This window comes from Rhinoderma darwinii, chromosome 4 (assembly GCF_050947455.1).
Source record: "Rhinoderma darwinii isolate aRhiDar2 chromosome 4, aRhiDar2.hap1, whole genome shotgun sequence".
In the NCBI taxonomy this organism is placed as follows: Eukaryota; Metazoa; Chordata; class Amphibia; order Anura; family Rhinodermatidae; genus Rhinoderma; species Rhinoderma darwinii.
The window spans coordinates 5012823-5033060 of NC_134690.1; the positions used below are offsets into that span (position 1 = coordinate 5012823).

General features: G+C 43.9%; 51 non-coding genes across 51 annotated transcripts; all 51 read left to right on the forward strand.

Annotated features, from left to right (window-relative positions):
* Nucleotides 1-610: 610 nt before the first annotated feature.
* TRNAV-UAC (transfer RNA valine (anticodon UAC)) lies at nucleotides 611-683 on the forward strand. The gene has a single exon. It is a non-coding gene; the product is annotated as a tRNA-Val (tRNA).
* Nucleotides 684-781: 98 nt separating this feature from the next.
* TRNAV-UAC (transfer RNA valine (anticodon UAC)) lies at nucleotides 782-854 on the forward strand. Its single transcript has one exon. It is a non-coding gene; the product is annotated as a tRNA-Val (tRNA).
* A 432-nt stretch (nucleotides 855-1286) lies between these two features.
* On the forward strand, nucleotides 1287-1359 carry TRNAV-UAC (transfer RNA valine (anticodon UAC)). The gene has a single exon. It is a non-coding gene; the product is annotated as a tRNA-Val (tRNA).
* Nucleotides 1360-1798: 439 nt separating this feature from the next.
* Nucleotides 1799-1871, forward strand: TRNAV-UAC (transfer RNA valine (anticodon UAC)). Its single transcript has one exon. It is a non-coding gene; the product is annotated as a tRNA-Val (tRNA).
* A 98-nt stretch (nucleotides 1872-1969) lies between these two features.
* On the forward strand, nucleotides 1970-2042 carry TRNAV-UAC (transfer RNA valine (anticodon UAC)). Its single transcript has one exon. It is a non-coding gene; the product is annotated as a tRNA-Val (tRNA).
* Nucleotides 2043-2645: 603 nt separating this feature from the next.
* TRNAV-UAC (transfer RNA valine (anticodon UAC)) lies at nucleotides 2646-2718 on the forward strand. Its single transcript has one exon. It is a non-coding gene; the product is annotated as a tRNA-Val (tRNA).
* A 261-nt stretch (nucleotides 2719-2979) lies between these two features.
* On the forward strand, nucleotides 2980-3052 carry TRNAV-UAC (transfer RNA valine (anticodon UAC)). The gene has a single exon. It is a non-coding gene; the product is annotated as a tRNA-Val (tRNA).
* Nucleotides 3053-3150: 98 nt separating this feature from the next.
* On the forward strand, nucleotides 3151-3223 carry TRNAV-CAC (transfer RNA valine (anticodon CAC)). The gene has a single exon. It is a non-coding gene; the product is annotated as a tRNA-Val (tRNA).
* A 261-nt stretch (nucleotides 3224-3484) lies between these two features.
* TRNAV-CAC (transfer RNA valine (anticodon CAC)) lies at nucleotides 3485-3557 on the forward strand. The gene has a single exon. It is a non-coding gene; the product is annotated as a tRNA-Val (tRNA).
* Nucleotides 3558-3818: 261 nt separating this feature from the next.
* TRNAV-UAC (transfer RNA valine (anticodon UAC)) lies at nucleotides 3819-3891 on the forward strand. The gene has a single exon. It is a non-coding gene; the product is annotated as a tRNA-Val (tRNA).
* Nucleotides 3892-3989: 98 nt separating this feature from the next.
* On the forward strand, nucleotides 3990-4062 carry TRNAV-CAC (transfer RNA valine (anticodon CAC)). The gene has a single exon. It is a non-coding gene; the product is annotated as a tRNA-Val (tRNA).
* Nucleotides 4063-4665: 603 nt separating this feature from the next.
* TRNAV-CAC (transfer RNA valine (anticodon CAC)) lies at nucleotides 4666-4738 on the forward strand. Its single transcript has one exon. It is a non-coding gene; the product is annotated as a tRNA-Val (tRNA).
* A 945-nt stretch (nucleotides 4739-5683) lies between these two features.
* Nucleotides 5684-5756, forward strand: TRNAV-CAC (transfer RNA valine (anticodon CAC)). The gene has a single exon. It is a non-coding gene; the product is annotated as a tRNA-Val (tRNA).
* A 603-nt stretch (nucleotides 5757-6359) lies between these two features.
* TRNAV-CAC (transfer RNA valine (anticodon CAC)) lies at nucleotides 6360-6432 on the forward strand. Its single transcript has one exon. It is a non-coding gene; the product is annotated as a tRNA-Val (tRNA).
* A 945-nt stretch (nucleotides 6433-7377) lies between these two features.
* TRNAV-CAC (transfer RNA valine (anticodon CAC)) lies at nucleotides 7378-7450 on the forward strand. Its single transcript has one exon. It is a non-coding gene; the product is annotated as a tRNA-Val (tRNA).
* Nucleotides 7451-7711: 261 nt separating this feature from the next.
* On the forward strand, nucleotides 7712-7784 carry TRNAV-UAC (transfer RNA valine (anticodon UAC)). The gene has a single exon. It is a non-coding gene; the product is annotated as a tRNA-Val (tRNA).
* A 98-nt stretch (nucleotides 7785-7882) lies between these two features.
* On the forward strand, nucleotides 7883-7955 carry TRNAV-UAC (transfer RNA valine (anticodon UAC)). The gene has a single exon. It is a non-coding gene; the product is annotated as a tRNA-Val (tRNA).
* Nucleotides 7956-8053: 98 nt separating this feature from the next.
* On the forward strand, nucleotides 8054-8126 carry TRNAV-UAC (transfer RNA valine (anticodon UAC)). The gene has a single exon. It is a non-coding gene; the product is annotated as a tRNA-Val (tRNA).
* A 603-nt stretch (nucleotides 8127-8729) lies between these two features.
* On the forward strand, nucleotides 8730-8802 carry TRNAV-UAC (transfer RNA valine (anticodon UAC)). The gene has a single exon. It is a non-coding gene; the product is annotated as a tRNA-Val (tRNA).
* Nucleotides 8803-8900: 98 nt separating this feature from the next.
* On the forward strand, nucleotides 8901-8973 carry TRNAV-UAC (transfer RNA valine (anticodon UAC)). The gene has a single exon. It is a non-coding gene; the product is annotated as a tRNA-Val (tRNA).
* Nucleotides 8974-9918: 945 nt separating this feature from the next.
* On the forward strand, nucleotides 9919-9991 carry TRNAV-CAC (transfer RNA valine (anticodon CAC)). Its single transcript has one exon. It is a non-coding gene; the product is annotated as a tRNA-Val (tRNA).
* Nucleotides 9992-10423: 432 nt separating this feature from the next.
* TRNAV-UAC (transfer RNA valine (anticodon UAC)) lies at nucleotides 10424-10496 on the forward strand. The gene has a single exon. It is a non-coding gene; the product is annotated as a tRNA-Val (tRNA).
* A 98-nt stretch (nucleotides 10497-10594) lies between these two features.
* Nucleotides 10595-10667, forward strand: TRNAV-UAC (transfer RNA valine (anticodon UAC)). The gene has a single exon. It is a non-coding gene; the product is annotated as a tRNA-Val (tRNA).
* Nucleotides 10668-10765: 98 nt separating this feature from the next.
* Nucleotides 10766-10838, forward strand: TRNAV-UAC (transfer RNA valine (anticodon UAC)). The gene has a single exon. It is a non-coding gene; the product is annotated as a tRNA-Val (tRNA).
* A 774-nt stretch (nucleotides 10839-11612) lies between these two features.
* TRNAV-UAC (transfer RNA valine (anticodon UAC)) lies at nucleotides 11613-11685 on the forward strand. The gene has a single exon. It is a non-coding gene; the product is annotated as a tRNA-Val (tRNA).
* Nucleotides 11686-11783: 98 nt separating this feature from the next.
* TRNAV-UAC (transfer RNA valine (anticodon UAC)) lies at nucleotides 11784-11856 on the forward strand. Its single transcript has one exon. It is a non-coding gene; the product is annotated as a tRNA-Val (tRNA).
* Nucleotides 11857-11954: 98 nt separating this feature from the next.
* TRNAV-UAC (transfer RNA valine (anticodon UAC)) lies at nucleotides 11955-12027 on the forward strand. Its single transcript has one exon. It is a non-coding gene; the product is annotated as a tRNA-Val (tRNA).
* A 603-nt stretch (nucleotides 12028-12630) lies between these two features.
* On the forward strand, nucleotides 12631-12703 carry TRNAV-UAC (transfer RNA valine (anticodon UAC)). Its single transcript has one exon. It is a non-coding gene; the product is annotated as a tRNA-Val (tRNA).
* A 98-nt stretch (nucleotides 12704-12801) lies between these two features.
* On the forward strand, nucleotides 12802-12874 carry TRNAV-UAC (transfer RNA valine (anticodon UAC)). The gene has a single exon. It is a non-coding gene; the product is annotated as a tRNA-Val (tRNA).
* A 98-nt stretch (nucleotides 12875-12972) lies between these two features.
* On the forward strand, nucleotides 12973-13045 carry TRNAV-UAC (transfer RNA valine (anticodon UAC)). The gene has a single exon. It is a non-coding gene; the product is annotated as a tRNA-Val (tRNA).
* A 774-nt stretch (nucleotides 13046-13819) lies between these two features.
* TRNAV-CAC (transfer RNA valine (anticodon CAC)) lies at nucleotides 13820-13892 on the forward strand. The gene has a single exon. It is a non-coding gene; the product is annotated as a tRNA-Val (tRNA).
* A 90-nt stretch (nucleotides 13893-13982) lies between these two features.
* On the forward strand, nucleotides 13983-14055 carry TRNAV-UAC (transfer RNA valine (anticodon UAC)). Its single transcript has one exon. It is a non-coding gene; the product is annotated as a tRNA-Val (tRNA).
* Nucleotides 14056-14317: 262 nt separating this feature from the next.
* On the forward strand, nucleotides 14318-14390 carry TRNAV-UAC (transfer RNA valine (anticodon UAC)). The gene has a single exon. It is a non-coding gene; the product is annotated as a tRNA-Val (tRNA).
* Nucleotides 14391-14480: 90 nt separating this feature from the next.
* On the forward strand, nucleotides 14481-14553 carry TRNAV-UAC (transfer RNA valine (anticodon UAC)). Its single transcript has one exon. It is a non-coding gene; the product is annotated as a tRNA-Val (tRNA).
* Nucleotides 14554-14814: 261 nt separating this feature from the next.
* TRNAV-UAC (transfer RNA valine (anticodon UAC)) lies at nucleotides 14815-14887 on the forward strand. The gene has a single exon. It is a non-coding gene; the product is annotated as a tRNA-Val (tRNA).
* A 269-nt stretch (nucleotides 14888-15156) lies between these two features.
* On the forward strand, nucleotides 15157-15229 carry TRNAV-UAC (transfer RNA valine (anticodon UAC)). The gene has a single exon. It is a non-coding gene; the product is annotated as a tRNA-Val (tRNA).
* A 98-nt stretch (nucleotides 15230-15327) lies between these two features.
* TRNAV-UAC (transfer RNA valine (anticodon UAC)) lies at nucleotides 15328-15400 on the forward strand. Its single transcript has one exon. It is a non-coding gene; the product is annotated as a tRNA-Val (tRNA).
* Nucleotides 15401-15669: 269 nt separating this feature from the next.
* TRNAV-UAC (transfer RNA valine (anticodon UAC)) lies at nucleotides 15670-15742 on the forward strand. Its single transcript has one exon. It is a non-coding gene; the product is annotated as a tRNA-Val (tRNA).
* Nucleotides 15743-16181: 439 nt separating this feature from the next.
* On the forward strand, nucleotides 16182-16254 carry TRNAV-UAC (transfer RNA valine (anticodon UAC)). The gene has a single exon. It is a non-coding gene; the product is annotated as a tRNA-Val (tRNA).
* A 613-nt stretch (nucleotides 16255-16867) lies between these two features.
* On the forward strand, nucleotides 16868-16940 carry TRNAV-UAC (transfer RNA valine (anticodon UAC)). Its single transcript has one exon. It is a non-coding gene; the product is annotated as a tRNA-Val (tRNA).
* Nucleotides 16941-17202: 262 nt separating this feature from the next.
* Nucleotides 17203-17275, forward strand: TRNAV-UAC (transfer RNA valine (anticodon UAC)). Its single transcript has one exon. It is a non-coding gene; the product is annotated as a tRNA-Val (tRNA).
* Nucleotides 17276-17365: 90 nt separating this feature from the next.
* On the forward strand, nucleotides 17366-17438 carry TRNAV-UAC (transfer RNA valine (anticodon UAC)). The gene has a single exon. It is a non-coding gene; the product is annotated as a tRNA-Val (tRNA).
* A 261-nt stretch (nucleotides 17439-17699) lies between these two features.
* On the forward strand, nucleotides 17700-17772 carry TRNAV-UAC (transfer RNA valine (anticodon UAC)). The gene has a single exon. It is a non-coding gene; the product is annotated as a tRNA-Val (tRNA).
* A 98-nt stretch (nucleotides 17773-17870) lies between these two features.
* On the forward strand, nucleotides 17871-17943 carry TRNAV-UAC (transfer RNA valine (anticodon UAC)). The gene has a single exon. It is a non-coding gene; the product is annotated as a tRNA-Val (tRNA).
* A 441-nt stretch (nucleotides 17944-18384) lies between these two features.
* On the forward strand, nucleotides 18385-18457 carry TRNAV-UAC (transfer RNA valine (anticodon UAC)). Its single transcript has one exon. It is a non-coding gene; the product is annotated as a tRNA-Val (tRNA).
* A 98-nt stretch (nucleotides 18458-18555) lies between these two features.
* TRNAV-UAC (transfer RNA valine (anticodon UAC)) lies at nucleotides 18556-18628 on the forward strand. Its single transcript has one exon. It is a non-coding gene; the product is annotated as a tRNA-Val (tRNA).
* Nucleotides 18629-18897: 269 nt separating this feature from the next.
* TRNAV-UAC (transfer RNA valine (anticodon UAC)) lies at nucleotides 18898-18970 on the forward strand. Its single transcript has one exon. It is a non-coding gene; the product is annotated as a tRNA-Val (tRNA).
* A 596-nt stretch (nucleotides 18971-19566) lies between these two features.
* On the forward strand, nucleotides 19567-19639 carry TRNAV-UAC (transfer RNA valine (anticodon UAC)). Its single transcript has one exon. It is a non-coding gene; the product is annotated as a tRNA-Val (tRNA).
* A 90-nt stretch (nucleotides 19640-19729) lies between these two features.
* On the forward strand, nucleotides 19730-19802 carry TRNAV-UAC (transfer RNA valine (anticodon UAC)). Its single transcript has one exon. It is a non-coding gene; the product is annotated as a tRNA-Val (tRNA).
* A 99-nt stretch (nucleotides 19803-19901) lies between these two features.
* Nucleotides 19902-19974, forward strand: TRNAV-AAC (transfer RNA valine (anticodon AAC)). The gene has a single exon. It is a non-coding gene; the product is annotated as a tRNA-Val (tRNA).
* A 98-nt stretch (nucleotides 19975-20072) lies between these two features.
* Nucleotides 20073-20145, forward strand: TRNAV-AAC (transfer RNA valine (anticodon AAC)). The gene has a single exon. It is a non-coding gene; the product is annotated as a tRNA-Val (tRNA).
* The last annotated feature ends 93 nt before the right edge of the window (nucleotides 20146-20238 follow it).

Sequence of the window (20238 nt, forward strand, 5' to 3'; positions counted from 1 at the left end):
AGAAACATGGAATTTTTTATGTTGCCACTAATTGGCTGGATTCTTTTTCTCAATTCGTTTCTGCATGGCTTGCGGGTTGTGGGTTGCGGAACAATCAATATCCAAGTTTCTGTAGTGTAGTGGTTATCACGTTCGCCTAACACGCGAAAGGTCCCCTGTTCGAGACAGGGCAGAAGCATGGAATTTTTTTTGTTGGCACTAATTGGCTGGATTCTTTTTCTCAATTCGTTTCTGCATGGCTTGTGGGTTGTGGGTTGCGGAACAATCAATATCCAAGTTTCTGTAGTGTAGTGGTTATCACGTTCGCCTAACATGCGAAAGGTCCCCTGTTCGAGACAGGGCAGAAACAAGGAACTATGTGTTCCTTTTAACACAAAGAAAGCCTTTCAATTTGTCAAACTTTGGTTTCTGCAATGGTGGGTTTTTGTATCAAGGGGAAGTTTCTGTAGTGTCGTGGTTATCACGTTCGCCTAACACGCGAAAGGTCCCCTGTTCGAGACAGGGCAGAAACATGGAATTTTTTTTGTTGGCACTAATTGGCTGGATTCTTTTTCTCAATTCGTTTCTGCATGGCTTGCGGGTTGTGGGTTGCGGAACAATCAATATTCAAGTTTCTGTAGTGTAGTGGTTATCACGTTCGCCTTACACGCGAACGGTCCCCTGTTCGAGACAGGGCAGAAACATGGAATTTCTTTTGTTGGCACTAATTGGCTGGATTATTTTTCTCAATTCGTTTCTGCATGGCTTGCGGGTTGTGGGTTGCGGAACAATCAATGTCCAAGTTTCTGTAGTGTAGTGGTTATCACGTTCGCCTTACACGCGAAAGGTCCCCTGTTCGAGACAGGGCAGAAACATGGTATTTTTTTGGTTGCCACTAATTGGCTGGATTCTTTTTCTCAATTCGTTTCTGCATGGCTTGCGGGTTGTGGGTTGCAGAACAATCAATATCCAAGTTTCTGTAGTGTAGTGGTTATCACGTTCGCCTTACACGCGTAAGGTCCCCTGTTCGAAACTGGGCAGAAACAAGGAACTATGTGTTCCTTTTAACACAAAGAAAGCCTTTAAATTTGTCAAACTTTGGTTTCTGCAATGGTGGGTTTTTGTATCAAGGGGAAGTTTCTGTAGTGTAGTGGTTATCACGTTCGCCTAACACGCGAAAGGTCCCCTGTTCGAGACAGGGCAGAAACATGGAATTTTTTTTGTTGGCACTAATTGGCTGGATTCTTTTTCTCAATTCGTTTCTGCATGGCTTGCGGGTTTTGTGTTGCGGAACAATCAATATCCAAGTTTCTGTAGTGTAGTGGTTATCACGTTCGCCTTACACGCGAAAGGTCCCCTGTTCGAGACAGGGCAGAAACATGGAATTTTTTTTGTTGGCACTAATTGGCTGGATTCTTTTTCTCAATTCGTTTCTGCATGGCTTGTGGGTTGCGGGTTGCAGAACGCAGAACAATCAATATCCAAGTTTCTGTAGTGTAGTGGTTATCACGTTCGCCTTACACGCGAAAGGTCCCCTGTTCGAAACTTGGCAGAAACATGGAACTATGTCTTCCTTTTAACACAAAGAAAGCCTTTAAATTTGTCAAACTTTGGTTTCTGCAATGGTGGGTGTTTGTATCAAGGGGAAGTTTCTGTAGTGTATTGGTTATCACGTTCGCCTAACACGCGAAAGGTCCCCTGTTCGAGACAAGGCAGAAACACGGAATTTTTTTTGTTGGCACTAATTGGCTGGATTCTTTTTCTCAATTCGTTTCTGCATGGCTTGCGGGTTGTGGGTTGCGGAACAATCAATATCCAAGTTTCTGTAGTGTAGTGGTTATCACGTTCGCCTTACACGCGAAAGGTCCCCTGTTCGAGACAGGGCAGAAACATGGAATTTTTTTTGTTGGCACTAATTGGCTGGATTATTTTTCTCAATTCGTTTCTGCATGGCTTGCGGGTTGTGGGTTGCGGAACAATCAATATCCAAGTTTCTGTAGTGTAGTGGTTATCACGTTCGCCTTACACGCGAAAGGTCCCCTGTTCGAGACAGGGCAGAAACATGGAATTTTTTTTGTTGGCACTAATTGGCTGGATTCTTTTTCTCAATTCGTTTCTGCATGGCTTGCGGGTTGTGGGTTGCGGAACAATCAATATCCAAGTTTCTGTAGTGTAGTGGTTATCACGTTCGCCTAACACGCGAAAGGTCCCCTGTTCGAGACAGGGCAGAAACATGGAATTTTTTATGTTGCCACTAATTGGCTGGATTCTTTTTCTCAATTCGTTTCTGCATGGCTTGCGGGTTGTGGGTTGCGGAACAATCAATATCCAAGTTTCTGTAGTGTAGTGGTTATCACGTTCGCCTAACACGCGAAAGGTCCCCTGTTCGAGACAGGGCAGAAACATGGAACTATGTCTTCCTTTTAACACAAAGAAAGCCTTTCAATTTGTCAAACTTTGGTTTCTGCAATGGTGGGTTTTTGTATCAAGGGGAAGTTTCTGTAGTGTAGTGGTTATCACGTTCGCCTAACACGCGAAAGGTCCCCTGTTCGAGACAGGGCAGAAACATGCAATTTTTTTTGTTGGCACTAATTGGCTGGATTCTTTTTCTCAATTCGTTTCTGCATGGCTTGCGGGTTGTGGGTTGCGGAACAATCAATATCCAAGTTTCTGTAGTGTAGTGGTTATCACGTTCGCCTTACACGCGAAAGGTCCCCTGTTCGAGACAGGGCAGAAACATGGAATTTTTTTTGTTGGCACTAATTGGCTGGATTCTTTTTCTCAATTCGTTTCTGCATGGCTTGCGGGTTGTGGGTTGCGGAACAATCAATATCCAAGTTTCTGTAGTGTAGTGGTTATCACGTTCGCCTAACACGCGAAAGGTCCCCTGTTCGAGACAGGGCAGAAACATGGAACTATGTCTTCCTTTTAACACAAAGAAAGCCTTTCAATTTGTCAAACTTTGGTTTCTGCAATGGTGGGTTTTTGTATCAAGGGGAAGTTTCTGTAGTGTAGTGGTTATCACGTTCGCCTTACACGCGAAAGGTCCCCTGTTCGAGACAGGGCAGAAACATGGAATTTTTTTTGTTGGCACTAATTGGCTGGATTCTTTTTCTCAATTCGTTTCTGCATGGCTTGCGGGTTGTGGGTTGCGGAACAATCAATATCCAAGTTTCTGTAGTGTAGTGGTTATCACGTTCGCCTCACACGCGAAAGGTCCCCTGTTCGAAACTGGGCAGAAACAAGGAACTATGTGTTCCTTTTAACACAAAGAAAGCCTTTAAATTTGTCAAACTTTGGTTTCTGCAATGGTGGGTTTTTGTATCAAGGGGAAGTTTCTGTAGTGTAGTGGTTATCACGTTCGCCTAACACGCGAAAGGTCCCCTGTTCGAGACAGGGCAGAAACATGCAATTTTTTTTGTTGGCACTAATTGGCTGGATTCTTTTTCTCAATTCGTTTCTGCATGGCTTGCGGGTTGTGGGTTGCGGAACAATCAATATCCAAGTTTCTGTAGTGTAGTGGTTATCACGTTCGCCTCACACGCGAAAGGTCCCCTGTTCGAAACTGGGCAGAAACAAGGAACTATGTGTTCCTTTTAACACAAAGAAAGCCTTTAAATTTGTCAAACTTTGGTTTCTGCAATGGTGGGTTTTTGTATCAAGGGGAAGTTTCTGTAGTGTAGTGGTTATCACGTTCGCCTAACACGCGAAAGGTCCCCTGTTCGAGACAGGGCAGAAACATGGAATTTTTTTTGTTGGCACTAATTGGCTGGATTATTTTTCTCAATTCGTTTCTGCATGGCTTGCGGGTTGTGGGTTGCGGAACAATCAATATCCAAGTTTCTGTAGTGTAGTGGTTATCACGTTCGCCTTACACGCGAAAGGTCCCCTGTTCGAGACAGGGCAGAAACATGGAATTTTTTTTGTTGGCACTAATTGGCTGGATTCTTTTTCTCAATTCGTTTCTGCATGGCTTGCGGGTTGTGGGTTGCGGAACAATCAATATCCAAGTTTCTGTAGTGTAGTGGTTATCACGTTCGCCTCACACGCGAAAGGTCCCCTGTTCGAAACTGGGCAGAAACAAGGAACTATGTGTTCCTTTTAACACAAAGAAAGCCTTTAAATTTGTCAAACTTTGGTTTCTGCAATGGTGGGTTTTTGTATCAAGGGGAAGTTTCTGTAGTGTAGTGGTTATCACGTTCGCCTAACACGCGAAAGGTCCCCTGTTCGAGACAGGGCAGAAACATGGAATTTTTTTTGTTGCCACTAATTGGCTGGATTATTTTTCTCAATTCGTTTCTGCATGGCTTGCGGGTTGTGGGTTGCTGAACAATCAATATCCAAGTTTCTGTAGTGTAGTGTTTATCACGTTCGCCTTACACGCGAAATGTCCCCTGTTCGAGACAGGGCAGAAACATGGAATTTTTTATGTTGCCACTAATTGGCTGGATTCTTTTTCTCAATTCGTTTCTGCATGGCTTGCGGGTTGTGGGTTGCGGAACAATCAATATCCAAGTTTCTGTAGTGTAGTGGTTATCACGTTCGCCTAACACGCGAAAGGTCCCCTGTTCGAGACAGGGCAGAAACATGGAATTTTTTTTGTTGGCACTAATTGGCTGGATTCTTTTTCTCAATTCGTTTCTGCATGGCTTGCGGGTTGTGGGTTGCGGAACAATCAATATCCAAGTTTCTGTAGTGTAGTGGTTATCACGTTCGCCTCACACGCGAAAGGTCCCCTGTTCGAAACTGGGCAGAAACAAGGAACTATGTGTTCCTTTTAACACAAAGAAAGCCTTTCAATTTGTCAAACTTTGGTTTCTGCAATGGTGGGTTTTTGTATCAAGGGGAAGTTTCTGTAGTGTAGTGGTTATCACGTTCGCCTAACACGCGAAAGGTCCCCTGTTCGAGACAGGGCAGAAACATGGAATTTTTTTTGTTGCCACTAATTGGCTGGATTATTTTTCTCAATTCGTTTCTGCATGGCTTGCGGGTTGTGGGTTGCTGAACAATCAATATCCAAGTTTCTGTAGTGTAGTGTTTATCACGTTCGCCTTACACGCGAAATGTCCCCTGTTCGAGACAGGGCAGAAACATGGAATTTTTTATGTTGCCACTAATTGGCTGGATTCTTTTTCTCAATTAGTTTTTGCATGGCTTGCGGGTTGTGGGTTGCGGAACAATCAATATCCAAGTTTCTGTAGTGTAGTGGTTATCACGTTCGCCTAACACGCGAAAGGTCCCCTGTTCGAGACAGGGCAGAAACATGGAATTTTTTTTGTTGCCACTAATTGGCTGGATTATTTTTCTCAATTCGTTTCTGCATGGCTTGCGGGTTGTGGGTTGCTGAACAATCAATATCCAAGTTTCTGTAGTGTAGTGTTTATCACGTTCGCCTTACACGCGAAATGTCCCCTGTTCGAGACAGGGCAGAAACGTGGAATTTTTTATGTTGCCACTAATTGGCTGGATTCTTTTTCTCAATTCGTTTCTGCATGGCTTGCGGGTTGTGGGTTGCGGAACAATCAATATCCAAGTTTCTGTAGTGTAGTGGTTATCACGTTCGCCTAACACGCGAAAGGTCCCCTGTTCGAGACAGGGCAGAAACATGGAATTTTTTTTGTTGGCACTAATTGGCTGGATTCTTTTTCTCAATTCGTTTCTGCATGGCTTGCGGGTTGTGGGTTGCGGAACAATCAATATCCAAGTTTCTGTAGTGTAGTGGTTATCACGTTCGCCTCACACGCGAAAGGTCCCCTGTTCGAAACTGGGCAGAAACAAGGAACTATGTGTTCCTTTTAACACAAAGAAAGCCTTTAAATTTGTCAAACTTTGGTTTCTGCAATGGTGGGTTTTTGTATCAAGGGGAAGTTTCTGTAGTGTAGTGGTTATCACGTTCGCCTAACACGCGAAAGGTCCCCTGTTCGAGACAGGGCAGAAACATGGAATTTTTTTTGTTGGCACTAATTGGCTGGATTCTTTTTCTCAATTCGTTTCTGCATGGCTTGCGGGTTGTGGGTTGCTGAACAATCAATATCCAAGTTTCTGTAGTGTAGTGTTTATCACGTTCGCCTTACACGCGAAATGTCCCCTGTTCGAGACAGGGCAGAAACATGGAATTTTTTATGTTGCCACTAATTGGCTGGATTCTTTTTCTCAATTCGTTTCTGCATGGCTTGCGGGTTGTGGGTTGCGGAACAATCAATATCCAAGTTTCTGTAGTGTAGTGGTTATCACGTTCGCCTAACACGCGAAAGGTCCCCTGTTCGAGACAGGGCAGAAACATGGAATTTTTTTTGTTGGCACTAATTGGCTGGATTCTTTTTCTCAATTCGTTTCTGCATGGCTTGCGGGTTGTGGGTTGCGGAACAATCAATATCCAAGTTTCTGTAGTGTAGTGGTTATCACGTTCGCCTCACACGCGAAAGGTCCCCTGTTCGAAACTGGGCAGAAACAAGGAACTATGTGTTCCTTTTAACACAAAGAAAGCCTTTCAATTTGTCAAACTTTGGTTTCTGCAATGGTGGGTTTTTGTATCAAGGGGAAGTTTCTGTAGTGTAGTGGTTATCACGTTCGCCTAACACGCGAAAGGTCCCCTGTTCGAGACAGGGCAGAAACATGGAATTTTTTTTGTTGCCACTAATTGGCTGGATTATTTTTCTCAATTCGTTTCTGCATGGCTTGCGGGTTGTGGGTTGCTGAACAATCAATATCCAAGTTTCTGTAGTGTAGTGTTTATCACGTTCGCCTTACACGCGAAATGTCCCCTGTTCGAGACAGGGCAGAAACATGGAATTTTTTATGTTGCCACTAATTGGCTGGATTCTTTTTCTCAATTAGTTTTTGCATGGCTTGCGGGTTGTGGGTTGCGGAACAATCAATATCCAAGTTTCTGTAGTGTAGTGGTTATCACGTTCGCCTAACACGCGAAAGGTCCCCTGTTCGAGACAGGGCAGAAACATGGAATTTTTTTTGTTGCCACTAATTGGCTGGATTATTTTTCTCAATTCGTTTCTGCATGGCTTGCGGGTTGTGGGTTGCTGAACAATCAATATCCAAGTTTCTGTAGTGTAGTGTTTATCACGTTCGCCTTACACGCGAAATGTCCCCTGTTCGAGACAGGGCAGAAACATGGAATTTTTTATGTTGCCACTAATTGGCTGGATTCTTTTTCTCAATTCGTTTCTGCATGGCTTGCGGGTTGTGGGTTGCGGAACAATCAATATCCAAGTTTCTGTAGTGTAGTGGTTATCACGTTCGCCTAACACGCGAAAGGTCCCCTGTTCGAGACAGGGCAGAAACATGGAATTTTTTTTGTTGGCACTAATTGGCTGGATTCTTTTTCTCAATTCGTTTCTGCATGGCTTGCGGGTTGTGGGTTGCGGAACAATCAATATCCAAGTTTCTGTAGTGTAGTGGTTATCACGTTCGCCTCACACGCGAAAGGTCCCCTGTTCGAAACTGGGCAGAAACAAGGAACTATGTGTTCCTTTTAACACAAAGAAAGCCTTTAAATTTGTCAAACTTTGGTTTCTGCAATGGTGGGTTTTTGTATCAAGGGGAAGTTTCTGTAGTGTAGTGGTTATCACGTTCGCCTAACACGCGAAAGGTCCCCTGTTCGAGACAGGGCAGAAACATGGAATTTTTTTTGTTGGCACTAATTGGCTGGATTCTTTTTCTCAATTCGTTTCTGCATGGCTTGCGGGTTGTGGGTTGCGGAACAATCAATATTCAAGTTTCTGTAGTGTAGTGGTTATCACGTTCGCCTTACACGCGAACGGTCCCCTGTTCGAGACAGGGCAGAAACATGGAATTTTTTTTGTTGGCACTAATTGGCTGGATTATTTTTCTCAATTCGTTTCTGCATGGCTTGCGGGTTGTGGGTTGCTGAACAATCAATATCCAAGTTTCTGTAGTGTAGTGTTTATCACGTTCGCCTTACACGCGAAAGGTCCCCTGTTCGAGACAGGGCAGAAACATGGAATTTTTTTTGTTGGCACTAATTGGCTGGATTCTTTTTCTCAATTCGTTTCTGCATGGCTTGCGGGTTGTGGGTTGCGGAACAATCAATATCCAAGTTTCTGTAGTGTAGTGGTTATCACGTTCGCCTTACACGCGAAAGGTCCCCTGTTCGAGACAGGGCAGAAACATGGAATTTTTTATGTTGCCACTAATTGGCTGGATTCTTTTTCTCAATTCGTTTCTGCATGGCTTGCGGGTTGTGGGTTGCGGAACAATCAATATCCAAGTTTCTGTAGTGTAGTGGTTATCACGTTCGCCTAACACGCGAAAGGTCCCCTGTTCGAGACAGGGCAGAAACATGGAATTTTTTTTGTTGGCACTAATTGGCTGGATTCTTTTTCTCAATTCGTTTCTGCATGGCTTGCGGGTTGTGGGTTGCGGAACAATCAATATCCAAGTTTCTGTAGTGTAGTGGTTATCACGTTCGCCTAACACGCGAAAGGTCCCCTGTTCGAGACAGGGCAGAAACAAGGAACTATGTCTTCCTTTTAACACAAAGAAAGCCTTTAAATTTGTCAAACTTTGGTTTCTGCAATGGTGGGTTTTTGTATCAAGGGGAAGTTTCTGTAGTGTAGTGGTTATCACGTTCACCTAACACGCGAAAGGTCCCCTGTTCGAGACAGGGCAGAAACATGGAATTTTTTTTGTTGGCACTAATTGGCTGGATTATTTTTCTCAATTCGTTTCTGCATGGCTTGCGGGTTGTGGGTTGCTGAACAATCAATATCCAAGTTTCTGTAGTGTAGTGTTTATCACGTTCGCCTTACACGCGAAAGGTCCCCTGTTCGAGACAGGGCAGAAACATGGAATTTTTTTTGTTGGCACTAATTGGCTGGATTCTTTTTCTCAATTCGTTTCTGCATGGCTTGCGGGTTGTGGGTTGCGGAACAATCAATATCCAAGTTTCTGTAGTGTAGTGGTTATCACGTTCGCCTTACACGCGAAAGGTCCCCTGTTCGAGACAGGGCAGAAACATGGAATTTTTTATGTTGCCACTAATTGGCTGGATTCTTTTTCTCAATTCGTTTCTGCATGGCTTGCGGGTTGTGGGTTGCGGAACAATCAATATCCAAGTTTCTGTAGTGTAGTGGTTATCACGTTCGCCTAACACGCGAAAGGTCCCCTGTTCGAGACAGGGCAGAAACATGGAATTTTTTTTGTTGGCACTAATTGGCTGGATTCTTTTTCTCAATTCGTTTCTGCATGGCTTGCGGGTTGTGGGTTGCGGAACAATCAATATCCAAGTTTCTGTAGTGTAGTGGTTATCACGTTCGCCTAACACGCGAAAGGTCCCCTGTTCGAGACAGGGCAGAAACAAGGAACTATGTCTTCCTTTTAACACAAAGAAAGCCTTTAAATTTGTCAAACTTTGGTTTCTGCAATGGTGGGTTTTTGTATCAAGGGGAAGTTTCTGTAGTGTAGTGGTTATCACGTTCGCCTAACACGCGAAAGGTCCCCTGTTCGAGACAGGGCAGAAACACGGAATTTTTTTTGTTGCCACTAATTGGCTGGATTATTTTTCTCAATTCGTTTCTGCATGGCTTGCGGGTTGTGGGTTGCTGAACAATCAATATCCAAGTTTCTGTAGTGTAGTGTTTATCACGTTCGCCTTACACGCGAAATGTCCCCTGTTCGAGACAGGGCAGAAACATGGAATTTTTTATGTTGCCACTAATTGGCTGGATTCTTTTTCTCAATTAGTTTCTGCATGGCTTGCGGGTTGTGGGTTGCGGAACAATCAATATCCAAGTTTCTGTAGTGTAGTGGTTATCACGTTCGCCTAACACGCGAAAGGTCCCCTGTTCGAGACAGGGCAGAAACATGGAATTTTTTATGTTGCCACTAATTGGCTGGATTCTTTTTCTCAATTCGTTTCTGCATGGCTTGCGGGTTGTGGGTTGCGGAACAATCAATATCCAAGTTTCTGTAGTGTAGTGGTTATCACGTTCGCCTCACACGCGAAAGGTCCCCTGTTCGAAACTGGGCAGAAACAAGGAACTATGTGTTCCTTTTAACACAAAGAAAGCCTTTAAATTTGTCAAACTTTGGTTTCTGCAATGGTGGGTTTTTGTATCAAGGGGAAGTTTCTGTAGTGTAGTGGTTATCACGTTCGCCTAACACGCGAAAGGTCCCCTGTTCGAGACAGGGCAGAAACATGGAATTTTTTTTGTTGGCACTAATTGGCTGGATTATTTTTCTCAATTCGTTTCTGCATGGCTTGCGGGTTGTGGGTTGCTGAACAATCAATATCCAAGTTTCTGTAGTGTAGTGTTTATCACGTTCGCCTTACACGTGAAAGGTCCCCTGTTCGAGACAGGGCAGAAACATGGAATTTTTTTTGTTGGCACTAATTGGCTGGATTCTTTTTCTCAATTCGTTTCTGCATGGCTTGCGGGTTGTGGGTTGCGGAACAATCAATATCCAAGTTTCTGTAGTGTAGTGGTTATCACGTTCGCCTTACACGCGAAAGGTCCCCTGTTCGAGACAGGGCAGAAACATGGAATTTTTTATGTTGCCACTAATTGGCTGGATTCTTTTTCTCAATTCGTTTCTGCATGGCTTGCGGGTTGTGGGTTGCGGAACAATCAATATCCAAGTTTCTGTAGTGTAGTGGTTATCACGTTCGCCTTACACGTGAAAGGTCCCCTGTTCGAGACAGGGCAGAAACATGGAATTTTTTTTGTTGGCACTAATTGGCTGGATTCTTTTTCTCAATTCGTTTCTGCATGGCTTGCGGGTTGTGGGTTGCGGAACAATCAATATCCAAGTTTCTGTAGTGTAGTGGTTATCACGTTCGCCTTACACGCGAAAGGTCCCCTGTTCGAGACAGGGCAGAAACATGGAATTTTTTATGTTGCCACTAATTGGCTGGATTCTTTTTCTCAATTCGTTTCTGCATGGCTTGCGGGTTGTGGGTTGCGGAACAATCAATATCCAAGTTTCTGTAGTGTAGTGGTTATCACGTTCGCCTAACACGCGAAAGGTCCCCTGTTCGAGACAGGGCAGAAACATGGAATTTTTTTTGTTGGCACTAATTGGCTGGATTCTTTTTCTCAATTCGTTTCTGCATGGCTTGCGGGTTGTGGGTTGCGGAACAATCAATATCCAAGTTTCTGTAGTGTAGTGGTTATCACGTTCGCCTAACACGCGAAAGGTCCCCTGTTCGAGACAGGGCAGAAACAAGGAACTATGTCTTCCTTTTAACACAAAGAAAGCCTTTAAATTTGTCAAACTTTGGTTTCTGCAATGGTGGGTTTTTGTATCAAGGGGAAGTTTCTGTAGTGTAGTGGTTATCACGTTCGCCTAACACGCGAAAGGTCCCCTGTTCGAGACAGGGCAGAAACATGGAATTTTTTTTGTTGGCACTAATTGGCTGGATTATTTTTCTCAATTCGTTTCTGCATGGCTTGCGGGTTGTGGGTTGCTGAACAATCAATATCCAAGTTTCTGTAGTGTAGTGTTTATCACGTTCGCCTTACACGTGAAAGGTCCCCTGTTCGAGACAGGGCAGAAACATGGAATTTTTTTTGTTGGCACTAATTGGCTGGATTCTTTTTCTCAATTCGTTTCTGCATGGCTTGCGGGTTGTGGGTTGCGGAACAATCAATATCCAAGTTTCTGTAGTGTAGTGGTTATCACGTTCGCCTTACACGCGAAAGGTCCCCTGTTCGAGACAGGGCAGAAACATGGAATTTTTTATGTTGCCACTAATTGGCTGGATTCTTTTTCTCAATTCGTTTCTGCATGGCTTGCGGGTTGTGGGTTGCGGAACAATCAATATCCAAGTTTCTGTAGTGTAGTGGTTATCACGTTCGCCTTACACGTGAAAGGTCCCCTGTTCGAGACAGGGCAGAAACATGGAATTTTTTTTGTTGGCACTAATTGGCTGGATTCTTTTTCTCAATTCGTTTCTGCATGGCTTGCGGGTTGTGGGTTGCGGAACAATCAATATCCAAGTTTCTGTAGTGTAGTGGTTATCACGTTCGCCTTACACGCGAAAGGTCCCCTGTTCGAGACAGGGCAGAAACATGGAATTTTTTATGTTGCCACTAATTGGCTGGATTCTTTTTCTCAATTCGTTTCTGCATGGCTTGCGGGTTGTGGGTTGCGGAACAATCAATATCCAAGTTTCTGTAGTGTAGTGGTTATCACGTTCGCCTAACACGCGAAAGGTCCCCTGTTCGAGACAGGGCAGAAACATGGAATTTTTTTTGTTGGCACTAATTGGCTGGATTCTTTTTCTCAATTCGTTTCTGCATGGCTTGCGGGTTGTGGGTTGCGGAACAATCAATATCCAAGTTTCTGTAGTGTAGTGGTTATCACGTTCGCCTAACACGCGAAAGGTCCCCTGTTCGAGACAGGGCAGAAACAAGGAACTATGTCTTCCTTTTAACACAAAGAAAGCCTTTAAATTTGTCAAACTTTGGTTTCTGCAATGGTGGGTTTTTGTATCAAGGGGAAGTTTCTGTAGTGTAGTGGTTATCACGTTCGCCTAACACGCGAAAGGTCCCCTGTTCGAGACAGGGCAGAAACATGGAATTTTTTTTGTTGGCACTAATTGGCTGGATTCTTTTTCTCAATTCGTTTCTGCATGGCTTGCGGGTTGTGGGTTGCGGAACAATCAATATTCAAGTTTCTGTAGTGTAGTGGTTATCACGTTCGCCTTACACGCGAACGGTCCCCTGTTCGAGACAGGGCAGAAACATGGAATTTTTTTTGTTGGCACTAATTGGCTGGATTATTTTTCTCAATTCGTTTCTGCATGGCTTGCGGGTTGTGGGTTGCTGAACAATCAATATCCAAGTTTCTGTAGTGTAGTGTTTATCACGTTCGCCTTACACGCGAAAGGTCCCCTGTTCGAGACAGGGCAGAAACATGGAATTTTTTTTGTTGCCACTAATTGGCTGGATTCTTTTTCTCAATTCGTTTCTGCATGGCTTGCGGGTTGTGGGTTGCGGAACAATCAATATCCAAGTTTCTGTAGTGTAGTGGTTATCCCGTTCGCCTTACACGCGAAAGGTCCCCTGTTCGAGACAGGGCAGAAACATGGAATTTTTTATGTTGCCACTAATTGGCTGGATTCTTTTTCTCAATTCGTTTCTGCATGGCTTGCGGGTTGTGGGTTGCGGAACAATCAATATCCAAGTTTCTGTAGTGTAGTGGTTATCACGTTCGCCTAACACGCGAAAGGTCCCCTGTTCGAGACAGGGCAGAAACAAGGAACTATGTCTTCCTTTTAACACAAAGAAAGCCTTTAAATTTGTCAAACTTTGGTTTCTGCAATGGTGGGTTTTTGTATCAAGGGGAAGTTTCTGTAGTGTAGTGGTTATCACGTTCGCCTAACACGCGAAAGGTCCCCTGTTCGAGACAGGGCAGAAACACGGAATTTTTTTTGTTGCCACTAATTGGCTGGATTATTTTTCTCAATTCGTTTCTGCATTGCTTGCGGGTTGTGGGTTGCTGAACAATCAATATCCAAGTTTCTGTAGTGTAGTGTTTATCACGTTCGCCTTACACGCGAAATGTCCCCTGTTCGAGACAGGGCAGAAACATGGAATTTTTTATGTTGCCACTAATTGGCTGGATTCTTTTTCTCAATTAGTTTCTGCATGGCTTGCGGGTTGTGGGTTGCGGAACAATCAATATCCAAGTTTCTGTAGTGTAGTGGTTATCACGTTCGCCTAACACGCGAAAGGTCCCCTGTTCGAGACAGGGCAGAAACATGGAATTTTTTATGTTGCCACTAATTGGCTGGATTCTTTTTCTCAATTCGTTTCTGCATGGCTTGCGGGTTGTGGGTTGCGGAACAATCAATATCCAAGTTTCTGTAGTGTAGTGGTTATCACGTTCGCCTCACACGCGAAAGGTCCCCTGTTCGAAACTGGGCAGAAACAAGGAACTATGTGTTCCTTTTAACACAAAGAAAGCCTTTAAATTTGTCAAACTTTGGTTTCTGCAATGGTGGGTTTTTGTATCAAGGGGAAGTTTCTGTAGTGTAGTGGTTATCACGTTCGCCTTACACGCGAAAGGTCCCCTGTTCGAGACAAGGCAGAAACATGGAATTTTTTTTGTTGCCACTAATTGGCTGGATTCTTTTTCTCAATTCGTTTCTGCATGGCTTGCGGGTTGTGGGTTGCGGAACAATCAATATCCAAGTTTCTGTAGTGTAGTGGTTATCATGTTCGCCTAACACGCGAAAGGTCACCTGTTCGAGACAGGGCAGAAACATGGAATTTTTTTTGTTGCCGCTAATTGGCTGGATTATTTTTCTCAATTCGTTTCTGCATGGCTTGCGGGTTGCAGAACAATCAATATCCAAGTTTCTGTAGTGTAGTGGTTATCACGTTCGCCTTACACGCGAAAGGTCCCCTGTTCGAAACTGGGCAGAAACAAGGAACTATGTGTTCCTTTTAACACAAAGAAAGCCTTTAAATTTGTCAAACTTTGGTTTCTGCAATGGTGGGTTTTTGTATCAAGGGGAAGTTTCTGTAGTGTAGTGGTTATCACGTTCGCCTTACACGCGAAAGGTCCCCTGTTCGAGACAGGGCAGAAACATGGAATTTTTTTTGTTGCCACTAATTGGCTGGATTATTTTTCTCAATTCGTTTCTGCATGGCTTGCGGGTTGTGGGTTGCAGAACAATCAATATCCAAGTTTCTGTAGTGTAGTGGTTATCACGTTCGCCTCACACGCGAAAGGTCCCCTGTTCGAAACTGGCCAGAAACAAGGAACTATGTCTTCCTTTTAACACAAAGAAAGCCTTTAAATTTGTCAAACTTTGGTTTCTGCAATGGTGGGTTTTTGTATCAAGGGGAAGTTTCTGTAGTGTAGTGGTTATCACGTTCGCCTTACACGCGAAAGGTCCCCTGTTCGAGACAGGGCAGAAACATGGAATTTTTTTTGTTGCCACTAATTGGCTGGATTATTTTTCTCAATTCGTTTCTGCATGGCTTGCGGGTTGTGGGTTGCTGAACAATCAATATCCAAGTTTCTGTAGTGTAGTGGTTATCACGTTCGCCTAACACGCGAAAGGTCCCCTGTTCGAGACAGGGCAGAAACAAGGTATTTTTTTTGTTGCCACTAATTGGCTGGATTATTTTTCTCAATTCGTTTCTGCATGGCTTGCGGGTTGTGGGTTGCGGAACAATCAATATCCAAGTTTCTGTAGTGTAGTGGTTATCACGTTCGCCTTACACGCGAAAGGTCCCCTGTTCGAGACAGGGCAGAAACATGGAATTTTTTTTGTTGCCACTAATTGGCTGGATTATTTTTCTCAATTCGTTTCTGCATGGCTTGCGGGTTGCGGGTTGCAGAACAATCAATATCCAAGTTTCTGTAGTGTAGTGGTTATCACGTTCGCCTTACACGCGAAAGGTCCCCTGTTCGAAACTGGGCAGAAACATGGAATTTTTTTTGTTGCCGCTAATTGGCTGGATTATTTTTCTCAATTCGTTTCTGCATGGCTTGCGGGTTGTGAGTTGCGGAACAATCAATATCCAAGTTTCTGTAGTGTAGTGGTTATCACGTACGCCTAACACGCGAAAGGTCCCCTGTTCGAGACAGGGCAGGAACATGGAATTTTTTTTGTTGCCACTAATTGGCTGGATTATTTTTCTCAATTCGTTTCTGCATGGCTTGCGGGTTGTGGGTTGCGGAACAATCAATATCCAAGTTTCTGTAGTGTAGTGGTTATCACGTTCGCATTACACGCGAAAGGTCCCCTGTTCGAGACAGGGCAGAAACATGGTATTTTTTTGGTTGCCACTAATTGGCTATATTCTTTTTCTCAATTCGTTTCTGCATGGCTTGCGGGTTGTGGGTTGCGGAACAATCAATATCCAAGTTTCTGTAGTGTAGTGGTTATCACGTTCGCCTAACACGCGAAAGGTCCCCTGTTCGAGACAGGGCAGAAACATGGAATTTTCTTTGTTGCCACTAATTGGCTGGATTATTTTTCTCAATTCGTTTCTGCATGGCTTGCGGCTTGCGGGTTGTGGGTTGCGGAACAATCAATATCCAAGTTTCTGTAGTGTAGTGGTTATCACGTTCGCCTTACACGCGAAATGTCACCTGTTCGAAACTGGGCAGAAACAAGGAACTATGTCTTCCTTTTAACACAAAGAAAGCCTTTAAATTTGTCAAACTTTGGTTTCTGCAATGGTGGGTTTTTGTATCAAGGGGAAGTTTCTGTAGTGTAGTGGTTATCACGTTCGCCTTACACGCGAAAGGTCCCCTGTTCGAGACAGGGCAGAAACATGAAATTTTTTTTGTAGCCGCTAATTGGCTGGATTATTTTTCTCAATTCGTTTCTGCATGGCTTGCGGGTTGTGGGTTGCGGAACAATCAATATCCAAGTTTCTGTAGTGTAGTGGTTATCACGTTCGCCTAACACGCGAAAGGTCCCCTGTTCGAGACAGGGCAGAAACATGGAATTTTTTTTGTTGCCACTAATTGGCTGGATTCTTTTTCTCAATTCGTTTCTGCATGGCTTGCGGGTTGTGGATTTGCGGAACAATCAATATCCAAGTTTCTGTAGTGTAGTGGTTATCACGTTCGCCTAACACGCGAAAGGTCCCCTGTTCGAGACAGGGCAGAAACATGGAATTTTTTTTGTTGCCACTAATTGGCTGGATTCTTTTTCTCAATTCGTTTCTGCATGGCTTGCGGGTTGTGGATTTGCGGAACAATCAATATCCAAGTTTCTGTAGTGTAGTGGTTATCACGTTCGCCTAACACGCGAAAGGTCCCCTGTTCGAGACAGGGCAGAAACAAGGTATTTTTTTTGTTGCCACTAATTGGCTGGATTATTTTTCTCAATTCGTTTCTGCATGGCTTGCGGGTTGTGGGTTGCGGAACAATCAATATCCAAGTTTCTGTAGTGTAGTGGTTATCACGTTCGCCTTACACGCGAAAGGTCCCCTGTTCGAGACAGGGCAGAAACATGGAATTTTTTTTGTTGCCACTAATTGGCTGGATTATTTTTCTCAATTCGTTTCTGCATGGCTTGCGGGTTGTGGGTTGCGGAACAATCAATATCCAAGTTTCTGTAGTGTAGTGGTTATCACGTTCGCCTAACACGCGAAAGGTCACCTGTTCGAGACAGGGCAGAAACATGGAATTTTTTTTGTTGCCGCTAATTGGCTGGATTATTTTTCTCAATTCGTTTCTGCATGGCTTGCGGGTTGCAGAACAATCAATATCCAAGTTTCTGTAGTGTAGTGGTTATCACGTTCGCCTTACACGCGAAAGGTCCCCTGTTCGAAACTGGGCAGAAACAAGGAACTATGTGTTCCTTTTAACACAAAGAAAGCCTTTAAATTTGTCAAACTTTGGTTTCTGCAATGGTGGGTTTTTGTATCAAGGGGAAGTTTCTGTAGTGTAGTGGTTATCACGTTCGCCTTACACGCGAAAGGTCCCCTGTTCGAGACAGGGCAGAAACATGGAATTTTTTTTGTTGCCACTAATTGGCTGGATTATTTTTCTCAATTCGTTTCTGCATGGCTTGCGGGTTGTGGGTTGCAGAACAATCAATATCCAAGTTTCTGTAGTGTAGTGGTTATCACGTTCGCCTCACACGCGAAAGGTCCCCTGTTCGAAACTGGCCAGAAACAAGGAACTATGTCTTCCTTTTAACACAAAGAAAGCCTTTAAATTTGTCAAACTTTGGTTTCTGCAATGGTGGGTTTTTGTATCAAGGGGAAGTTTCTGTAGTGTAGTGGTTATCACGTTCGCCTTACACGCGAAAGGTCCCCTGTTCGAGACAAGGCAGAAACATGGAATTTTTTTTGTTGCCACTAATTGGCTGGATTCTTTTTCTCAATTCGTTTCTGCATGGCTTGCGGGTTGTGGGTTGCGGAACAATCAATATCCAAGTTTCTGTAGTGTAGTGGTTATCACGTTCGCCTTACACGCGAAAGGTCCCCTGTTCGAGACAGGGCAGAAACATGGAATTTTTTTTGTTGCCACTAATTGGCTGGATTATTTTTCTCAATTCGTTTCTGCATGGCTTGCGGGTTGTGGGTTGCTGAACAATCAATATCCAAGTTTCTGTAGTGTAGTGGTTATCACGTTCGCCTAACACGCGAAAGGTCCCCTGTTCGAGACAGGGCAGAAACATGGAATTTTTTTTGTTGCCACTAATTGGCTGGATTCTTTTTCTCAATTCGTTTCTGCATGGCTTGCGGGTTGTGGATTTGCGGAACAATCAATATCCAAGTTTCTGTAGTGTAGTGGTTATCACGTTCGCCTAACACGCGAAAGGTCCCCTGTTCGAGACAGGGCAGAAACAAGGTATTTTTTTTGTTGCCACTAATTGGCTGGATTATTTTTCTCAATTCGTTTCTGCATGGCTTGCGGGTTGTGGGTTGCGGAACAATCAATATCCAAGTTTCTGTAGTGTAGTGGTTATCACGTTCGCCTTACACGCGAAAGGTCCCCTGTTCGAGACAGGGCAGAAACATGGAATTTTTTTTGTTGCCACTAATTGGCTGGATTATTTTTCTCAATTCGTTTCTGCATGGCTTGCGGGTTGCGGGTTGCAGAACAATCAATATCCAAGTTTCTGTAGTGTAGTGGTTATCACGTTCGCCTTACACGCGAAAGGTCCCCTGTTCGAAACTGGGCAGAAACATGGAATTTTTTTTGTTGCCGCTAATTGGCTGGATTATTTTTCTCAATTCGTTTCTGCATGGCTTGCGGGTTGTGAGTTGCGGAACAATCAATATCCAAGTTTCTGTAGTGTAGTGGTTATCACGTACGCCTAACACGCGAAAGGTCCCCTGTTCGAGACAGGGCAGAAACATGGAATTTTTTTTGTTGCCACTAATTGGCTGGATTATTTTTCTCAATTCGTTTCTGCATGGCTTGCGGGTTGTGGGTTGCGGAACAATCAATATCCAAGTTTCTGTAGTGTAGTGGTTATCACGTTCGCCTTACACGCGAAAGGTCCCCTGTTCGAGACAGGGCAGAAACATGGTATTTTTTTGGTTGCCACTAATTGGCTGGATTCTTTTTCTCAATTCGTTTCTGCATGGCTTGCGGGTTGTGGGTTGCGGAACAATCAATATCCAAGTTTCTGTAGTGTAGTGGTTATCACGTTCGCCTAACACGCGAAAGGTCCCCTGTTCGAGACAGGGCAGAAACATGGAATTTTTTTTGTTGCCACTAATTGGCTGGATTATTTTTCTCAATTCGTTTCTGCATGGCTTGCGGGTTGTGGGTTGCGGAACAATCAATATCCAAGTTTCTGTAGTGTAGTGGTTATCATGTTCGCCTTACACGCGAAAGGTCACCTGTTCGAAACTGGGCAGAAACAAGGAACTATGTGTTCCTTTTAACACAAAGAAAACCTTTAAATTTGTCAAACTTTGGTTTCTGCAATGGTGGGTTTTTGTATCAAGGGGAAGTTTCTGTAGTGTAGTGGTTATCACGTTCGCCTAACACGCGAAAGGTCACCTGTTCGAGACAGGGCAGAAACATGGAATTTTTTTTGTTGCCGCTAATTGGCTGGATTATTTTTCTCAATTCGTTTCTGCATGGCTTGCGGGTTGCAGAACAATCAATATCCAAGTTTCTGTAGTGTAGTGGTTATCACGTTCGCCTTACACGCGAAAGGTCCCCTGTTCGAAACTGGGCAGAAACAAGGAACTATGTGTTCCTTTCAACACAAAGAAAGCCTTTAAATTTGTCAAACTTTGGTTTCTGCAATGGTGGGTTTTTGTATCAAGGGGAAGTTTCTGTAGTGTAGTGGTTATCACGTTCGCCTTACACGCGAAAGGTCCCCTGTTCGAGACAGGGCAGAAACATGGAATTTTTTTTGTTGCCACTAATTGGCTGGATTCTTTTTCTCAATTCGTTTCTGCATGGCTTGCGGGTTGTGGATTTGCGGAACAATCAATATCCAAGTTTCTGTAGTGTAGTGGTTATCACGTTCGCCTAACACGCGAAAGGTCCCCTGTTCGAGACAGGGCAGAAACAAGGTATTTTTTTTGTTGCCACTAATTGGCTGGATTATTTTTCTCAATTCGTTTCTGCATGGCTTGCGGGTTGTGGGTTGCGGAACAATCAATATCCAAGTTTCTGTAGTGTAGTGGTTATCACGTTCGCCTAACACGCGAAAGGTCCCCTGTTCGAGACAGGGCAGAAACATGGAATTTTTTTTGTTGCCACTAATTGGCTGGATTCTTTTTCTCAATTCGTTTCTGCATGGCTTGCGGGTTGTGGATTTGCGGAACAATCAAT